The sequence below is a fragment of the Lepidochelys olivacea genome, assembly GCF_965140295.1.
Source record: "Lepidochelys olivacea isolate rLepOli2 genome assembly, chromosome: 6".
In the NCBI taxonomy this organism is placed as follows: Eukaryota; Metazoa; Chordata; order Testudines; family Cheloniidae; genus Lepidochelys; species Lepidochelys olivacea.
In genome coordinates this window covers 83,394,308-83,403,163 of record NC_140416.1, presented here as the reverse complement: position 1 = coordinate 83,403,163, position 8,856 = coordinate 83,394,308, and positions in this window count along the sequence as shown.

Below are 8,856 nucleotides of genomic sequence, written 5' to 3'. Positions count from 1 at the left end.
ACAGCAAGGAAGAAAACAGGCAGTGTTAGCTGACAGCTTTCTGTGTCTGTTTACTTTCAGTTGCTGCATAGGAAGTTGGATATCATGTCCTTGCTGTAAAAGAGCAGGGCACTTGTTCGCTGTATTGACAAGTCTCCTTCTGAGATCTCATCTCTGGCAAGACACAAGAATGTTTTTCAAACAAGCTACTTGTACTGTAAAGTCTGTGAATCCTGAACAATGACTGATATAAAGCTTTGCAATCTGCCCAGTTGAAAGAGATGGCATGTCTAAAGTTCAATCCCTAGAAGAGGACATTTTAGCTAAAAAAGGCTTAGTATTTTAGGAGACACTTAAGTCCCTTTATAGTGCAACATGTTTTAAGACTGTATAAAGAGCATCCTAATAGGAGAAATATTAGAAACCTTTTTGAAGAAACATTTGAACTCCAAACGCAGTAGATCCTTTTTAAAGGCCAAAAGTTTCGACAGAGTAGCATGTATCGAAAATATGTGTCTCTGGGTCATTTTTCTGCAGCTTCCTTAAATATTTCACATTAAGCCAGTCCAAGTCTTAAATATCAGCAAGTCAAGTGGACAGAAATGTATCAGCTTCAATGTGCTGAGCATCCCCAATAGTCAAACTCAGAGGAACATTCAGAATATTAGTTACTTTTAAATGGCCTCCTTTGCTTCCTAGGTCCTATTACATCTAACTATTCTTCAATAACTGCCAGCCACTCTGCTCTGATGCACAAAATGCACCTGGCTACCAGTGCCACATTAACCATGGAGCTCTGCTTATGCCTGGAACTGATCTATAGTGAATCTGATCAATACCACCCCTATACCTCCCATTTAAAAAAAAATCCATGTTTTTTTCCAAACTATTTTGAATACCTCTAAAGCCAGACTGTTCTTGCCCTCTGCATGGATACACAAAGGGGAGAAGGTATAAGGAACCTTGTAACACCTCGCCCCTGCAGGGCTTGATTCAGTTGCAGTACTAATACTCAGATAGCATTAGGACTTCTCTTGGCTAGTACCAAGAAGGGATGGGGGCAAGGGCACTGGACTCAATTCCTCTTTCAGCACTTAAAAGTATAGGCCCTATATGTTTATGTGATCCTGAATGCAGCTTGCATTCATTCAAGCAGCCAGGGTGGTTTGACTTGCTGCAGCAAACATGGTGTGCTCTCTCCATAGAGGGTATTATTTTACTTTCAGTCAAAAAAATGTTATCCTTGTGATAAAGCCAGACAAAAAGCATACAGTGCCCCATTAGACTGACATTCCAGTCTTCAAAATTCATGCCACTTGACTTTTACCTCTGTAGTGATGTGAGCTGTGCTGAAAAGATTGCAGGGTAGCCTCACTCAATTTCCTGCATTTTGTCTGTCAACTTTCATGTCATTTTACTCCTGCTGCTCTGGATTATTAAAGTATTTGAGGTGTTTCCTCTCTCAGGCATGTTGTCATACATTTGATTCTTTCCTTTGAGTATTAATGACTTCTCTCCCAATTTTAATTAATAGTTCACTAGCGGTTAAGCTAAATATCCATTTAGAACTATGGAAATGTAATTGCTCCACCATCTGGTCAGCTGTAATATTTTATTACAACAATATGATGAAAACAATGTTATGTATCTCAGGACTTAATATGCTGCTTCCCTGGTGAAATGGTGCAGATTTCTGAGATTCTTCCTTGGAGGCCCATTTAATCTGAAGGCTAGCTTCCCATGGACAATGGGTTGGTGGATAGTTGGAGTATCAGCATGTGTATTTTCTATTTTTTTTCCTGTGTGAGAGAGAATTAGGTATATAGGAATATTTTCTGAAGATACTGGTTACAAAACAAGAATGTGGAGTTGTCACCTTAGCTTATTACTTCTGTACCATGTTTTAATTTTTCCCTTACACTGTGGCCCTAGTTATTGTATGGGGAGTAGTGGACTGAATGACCTAGATATCATTCAGAGGCTAATATACAATTTCATATTTACAGTGCTGATTAAAATAGACATTTTCATGAAGCTGCAATAACTAGAATTCATTTATCACAACAGAGCTGTAGTAACAGTTGCTGCTGCACATTGGATTACAGAGATTTTAATATAAAATAATGCTTTTGCTGCTAGAGACGAGAGGCAGAGGCCATCTCTTACATGCTAGTCTACAGAGGGATCTAACTGCACTGCAAACATGTTTACTCTTTTCCAAAGGAAGCTGATTTTCCAGATGGAGTTTTTAGATGTTTACAGTTGTCCGGTACTGAATTTTAATTGTGGATTTAAAATGTGTAGGGGCTTTTATAAAATGTAAGCATCTAGATAGATGCATGTAGCAATTATAAAAATAAACAAATATACAGATGAAATCATCATGACCACAATGAGATTTTACATCTCATTTGAAAGACAGCACCCTGCAGTCTGTTGCACCCCCTAATATCAGACTTGCTGATCTGGGATAGTATTTCAGTAACAACTCAGAAAAGTATGCCATCTACTGAAAAGACCATGGGTGAAACTCTGGCTCTCTTCAAGTCAGTGGAAATTTTATCATTTACTTCAGTGGGGTCAGATTGGCACCCAATATGTTAGAGACACTAAAGTGGCACAAGAAGTTGAAATATAGTCACTGCAAGTAACTGTAGTGAGGAGCCAATGGTGGCTCCCATCTTTACTAAAAAAGATGTAATTGTGTCAGGACTCGATCTGTGCGAAGTTTTGGACAAAATTTCCTGCCCACCCCACAAAAAAAATGCAGAGTCAGATCAAACATTTTGCAAATTTGTGTCAAATTTGCTGAGTTACTTCAGTTAAAAAAATCCGTAGAAAAGTCAAATGTTTCACTACCATTTTCAGACCAAAAATGTTTGCTTTGAAATGACTTCGTTTCCAACATCACTTCAATTTATTAAAATTTTTTTTTAAAAGGTAAAAGATCTCAAACTAAAATTTTTCCCCCCAATGTTTTAGTTAACACACTGAATGGAAGAAAAATGGCTATTCTCACAGCTCTAATTAGAGCACAATCACGGAAAATCAAACAACAATGACACCCATGACTTTGCAGTTGAGATAGATATGTCCAATCTGAATGGACTGGGAGACTTTCTGAAAGATCTCATTCTTCCTGCAGGATGTGACTGTTTCAGTGTATGGGGTTTTTGGGGTGGGGATTTGTGCAGAGTTTTGCAAGGGCCAGAGAACACTTGCAATTGTTTTTTTACCTTTGGATGTATGGGAACAGTAAGTATTTTGACATATTCTCAACACCAGCTCTAATGCATCATTTTTACCTACTTTTCCTGTCTGCTAATTGCTGGGTTTGAGACAGAACAGCAGAGGATCCAGTGTGGTTCTCTGCCTCTGAACATCAGCAATGAGAGAAGGACCTAAAGAAAAAGGGCTGGATATCTGTTTCTTTATTTGTGGCAATGTAAATCAAATATACATTGACCAGAAAGGGAGTTTTGCCCTTGAAAATGATGGATACAAGATAGGCAAGCTCTGAAAATCAAGAAACAGAGCACTTCCTGAATTTTGCATGGTCCTCCAATTCCTTTTGCAACACACAACTCCCCAGCCATTCCCTGTTTACTTACAGTACTTGCAGCATGACACTTCCCAAAGGCCATCTTTCTATCCTGCCTTTCAGTACTATCCCTCCTGGACATTCTCCTCAAACAGGAGACAGGTGACAGCAATTATTCGTGATTTTTAAAAAAATATAATATAAAAAAAATTCTCCATGTGAAGGGAGGTACTTTCCATAAATGACCTTGCCTCCTGATTGAGTCACTTTATCCTCCTTATTAGGTTCATCTAGAAAAATGAGAGGATGGGAAGATTGTCCACAGAAATGCACCATGACATATTTTGAAGAGCAGCTTCTAAAATTAGAGACTATTTAAAATGCATGAAAACTAGGGCTGATCAAAAAATCCATTAAAACCGCCCCCTCCCCACACACACATTATGGTTTTCAGCAAATCACGATAGGTTTTCAAAAAGTGAAACTTTCCACAAAAAATTAAACACTATCAAAATCTTCAGTTTGTCATGAAAATTTCTATTTTTATCAAGTTAGTTTTTGAAATTGTTGTACTTTGACTAAAATGCTGTTTTCAGTACAAAAATAGTTTTTCAAAAGTTATAGAATTTTCAATTTTTCAAAGTTATAGAATTTTCTGTACATGTCCATTAAAATATTGAATGCTATTTTAGTTTTTAAAAAAATCCACAACATTTTGCTAAAAGCTAAAAATCATGTATTTCAAAAACTCTACAAAAAACAAACTTTGAAATTTCAAAAATGTTCACACACTGGTTTTCCGTTTTTCAGCTCTTTTTTGTAATATTTTGGTTACTGCTGATTTTGGGCAAGATTAGGATTTTAAATGATTTTAAATGTTCCACAGCACTATATAATCATAGAAAATCAAAGTCTCAGAATGTTCATCCCATTTTGTAGTTACACATTACCTATAGATTTCTAGTTGTAAGTTACAAGTTATTAGCCATGCGCTAAGGGACTTTTAGACACAACAAGGAAAAAAAACAACAATGCATGATTAGCCCCTAGCATTACTTGTAGTGCAGGATACATGTCAGTACCAACGGGGGAATTAAAATCTATCCAGAAGGCACAGTAGTAGGACAATAAACATTAAGTAGCCAATTCATGGAAGAGTTTCTTCAGACAGAGAAATAGGTCAGGAATTCCAGGAACACAGACATCAAAATGATAATGATTTGTCTAGAAATGACATTGACTTTGGTAGATTCAATTAATTCAATTAATCAATTAACATCATGTTTTGTTATTCTACTAATAAGATGTAAATCAAATATACCTAGGAGGAAACAGAATCTAAAGAGGTGTACAGGCACTGTATTAGAAGTCTGGCTATTATGTCATGTTAGATATTATTTAGTATGACAACAGGGGAGTTGCCACCTCAAGATTTGCACATTGAGCACAGAGCTCTTTCCTGAACAGATGCGGAGGAATCAGCGACCTCCACAGCATTTGATTTGGTCAAAATTAACACAAGGAACATACTTTCCCAAGGTCAGTGGAACCCTATCATTAGAGCGGGTAGGAGATTTTTCTAACAACACTTTTCTGTTGGAAAATACTGACTCATCAAATCGAAACATTGGTTTCCATGAAAACCTGAAGGAAAGCATCAGATTGCAAAACCTGCCTAGGTTCCTACCTGCTCAGCTACGTGGTTCCTGAGCATTCTGCCTGGTGGGCTGATAAGAAACCAGGAATTCCTAGGAACCCTCCCAGGCTCCCAGTTACTTGGCCCAGGTGCCCCAGGTCCAGGGCAGCCCACCAAGTGTTAGGACTCAAGGTTCCCAGGGTCTTGGTTCCTCAGCAGCCTGGAACCTCAGGGAGCCCTTGCTCCTGAAGCTGCCCAGCTCCCCATCTGCAGGCTGTGCTGGCTCCCAGCAGCTTGGGGAACCTCAAAAACATGCATCAGTCAAAACTAAATGTCATTTGACTTTTTCAAAACAGTTTCAGCAGAAATCTAAATATGTCAATTTTCATTCAATTTTAGAACAGTTTTTTTGTTTGTTTGTTTTTTTAAAGTTTCCACATTTCCCATGGGATGGGAGTTCCTGTTTCTGACCAGCTCTACCACACATCTGCTGTGGAAAGTGCCCCTACCGCAGAGAGCTGGAAAATTCAGGACAATAAACATAAGGTTACCAAGAAACCTGTTATCTCTATGTTGCATACCATGAACACTCAGAAATTTATAACAGTAGGGTTTGAACTTAGATCCACCGGCTCCTACACCTAGAGCAGGGGTTCCCATATTTTTTTCTGGCATGACCCCATTTTAATCAAGTCTTTCCTTCCAGGACTCCAGACAGCTGATGGAAGATACCATTTTGTAGAGCAAAATGGCGTCCTCCATACATCATGACCTCACCCACATGAGGTCACTCTGATTGGAGCAAAATGGTGTCCTCTTCACAGTAGGGATTGATGCAACCCTATCTGCCGATGGTGTGACCATTTGTGGGGACACAGTTAGGATCTGAGTCTGTCCAGTATAGCACAATGTTTCACATACACACTAGCCAGTTCATAGCAGCTACATTCTTGCAGTTCTTTAGAGCATTCTAATGCAGATTTCCTCAATTACCTGCAGGATCCTGATAACTACAAATCCCTCACTGCAGGATAGCAAATGGTACTTTTTAGAGGTCTCCATTGTATAAAATAGCTTTGCATTTTGAAAATTGCTTGAACATTTTTATTTCATGTGGAACTAAAATCACCTTTAATAGTTCTATTTTACCAGTGATATCCATTTAGATATTATTTCTTTAGTCATCTTTTTTTAAGCTCTTCAACTTAGAAATGCATCAGTGATTATATGTCTTGTCAGGTATTGGAAAACAATTCAGAGTTTGAAATTGCTGTCTCACTGTATTATACTTCATTTAAGACAGTTTCTGCTGAGGAAAATATCTATAGTTTTTACAGTGTGCTAGAACTATATTCTTTAAAAGCTGGATTTTGAACTACTGAGTGAAAATTTTACTATTCATTTCAATTGGAGCAGAAATCAAACCCTAAAACACTTATTTTTACCAAAATATTAGCTAATTGTTACTATCTGCATAAAGGGATAGAATAGATATTTTTCTTCCTTAAAAACTTCCAATTATTTTATTTGCAGTAGCACCTCCAGTCTGCAGGCAGGGATGGCTAGACAGCAGCGATAGCCTCACTGTATTAGGCACTGTACACACACACACACCATCAAAATATTGTCTCTGCCCCCAAAAATGTAGAACCCAAGTATAAGATGAGGGAAGGCAAATGGCATAAAAAATGAATGGGGGAATCGCAAGGTAACAGATAATAATGATTAACATGATAAGCAGCAGTCACAGCACACTAAGTACTTAGAAAGCCTGCCAAACACTTGACAATGGCTGACAGAGATAAGCAGTAAGGAGAGATTTGAAGGAGTGTTGGCCAATAGGCCAAATTTGTACCTGACATAAGGCCTACTGGTGAACCAAACTCCCAAGATGCCTTAAGAATGCTATTAAACTGTTATAGGATGTGGAAAATCCCAGCTTGCTACAACTTTAAACTTAGTATTATTTGACTGACATAGAACATTCCTTGAAAAACTGCTAACTGCAAAACAAATGGAAATGTATACACAATACACTAATGGTAAAGGTTACAATTAAGCAGCAGATGTGTGATCATGCACTTGGAAATCTATGAAGTGAACTAGAAAAAGTGTGTTTTTAGCCTTATGATGGGAAATTTGAAGTTGTAAATAAGTAGTCTAAGCTACATGCAAACAACTGAATCAGACAACACTGGGATGAGTCTGTCATCTTTGTCATTGGCTGAAAGCTTTGGTTCCAATGACTTGTTATGTACCATCTCAGGTACCAAAGCTTGACTGATGTCTCATTAATTATTAAACAAGAGCAAGCCTAAGTAGATTAGTAACAAAGATTTTATTTCTTATTTTTAGTTTTATGGCTTTTATAAAAGGGACAGCATGGCAGAAATTATTATGTTTATGGAGAAATATTTGACTAATGTACTAAGAAGTGAGAAAAAGGCTGGCATCACTGGCATATGTCAATGACTCAAAAACAAAGGTAGATTAGGGCTAAACCACAGAGGGCATTGGTAGAAGACAATTAGTCTGATGTGATAGAAAGAAGGGAGCCAGAGGAGGGATGCAAATGGAGGGATGACATGGTCAGAGCAAGTAACCAGAAAGATTTTTCTTGGCAACAGAATTTCGAACGGATATAAGGATATTAAGATAGTATTAGACAAGGCCAGAAAGAAGGAGCTTGTAATAGTCAATATGCACGATAAAGCGGGCCTCAATGAGAGCGTTAGCTGTGTGGATGGAGAGGAAAAGGCAGAATCTTATAAATGATGTGCAAAAAGAAGCAACAAGTTTTAGACACTGCCGAGATGTGTGGGTCTAGAGAAAGAGTGGATTCAAAGAAGACACTCAGATTACAAACCTCAGAGACAACTGTAATGGGGTCCACTGATAGAAGTGGGAAGTAGTTGGGGGACAGGGGAAGATTAAGAGCTAAGTTTTGATCATACCAAGCCTCAACCGATTCTGGTATCTCCTCATGGATGTCCAGCAAAGAAAGGCTGAGATTTTAGTTTGATGGAAGGAGACAAGTTCTGGAGTGGAAAGATAGAGCTATGAATGATCATTGATGATCACTAGTACTTGAAGCTTTGTTTCTGAATGAGATCAAGCAGAGAAAGGGTGTTAAGACAGAGGGTGGTGCTAAAGTCAAGGAGAAAGCCCTGTGGAAACCCCCCTGAAAGATGAAATGAGAATGAGAGGTATCCTCCAAATGAAACACTGAAGGAATTATTGGAGAGGTAGGAGGAAAACAAGGACAGAACAGAATCACAAAAGCTGAGGGAGGGCAAGTTTATGGCAGACAGTGTCAAAGGCAGCCAAGAGGTCTGTTTGGAGCATTAGTTCTAAGATTTGGCCAAGAAGAGGTCATCAGAGACTTCCTTGGTGTGTAGAGGGCAGAAGCCAGATTGGAAAGAGTCAAGGATTAAAAAAAAATAAAATAAAATAAAAAACCAGAAAGGAATCAAGTATTAATTTGTACTACCATACCATCTAGAGCCCTAGTCATGGACCCATTGTGCTAGGTGCTTACAAACAGAACAAAATGATCCATATGCCCAGAGGGCTTACAAGTTAGGTGTAGGACAAGAGACAGATGGATACAGAAAGGGGAGTACAAGAAACAAGTGAGAAGGTTGATAGGCAGCGGTATTGGCACACCAGTGGCTTAACATTGTCAAGGTTTTTGTAGGCA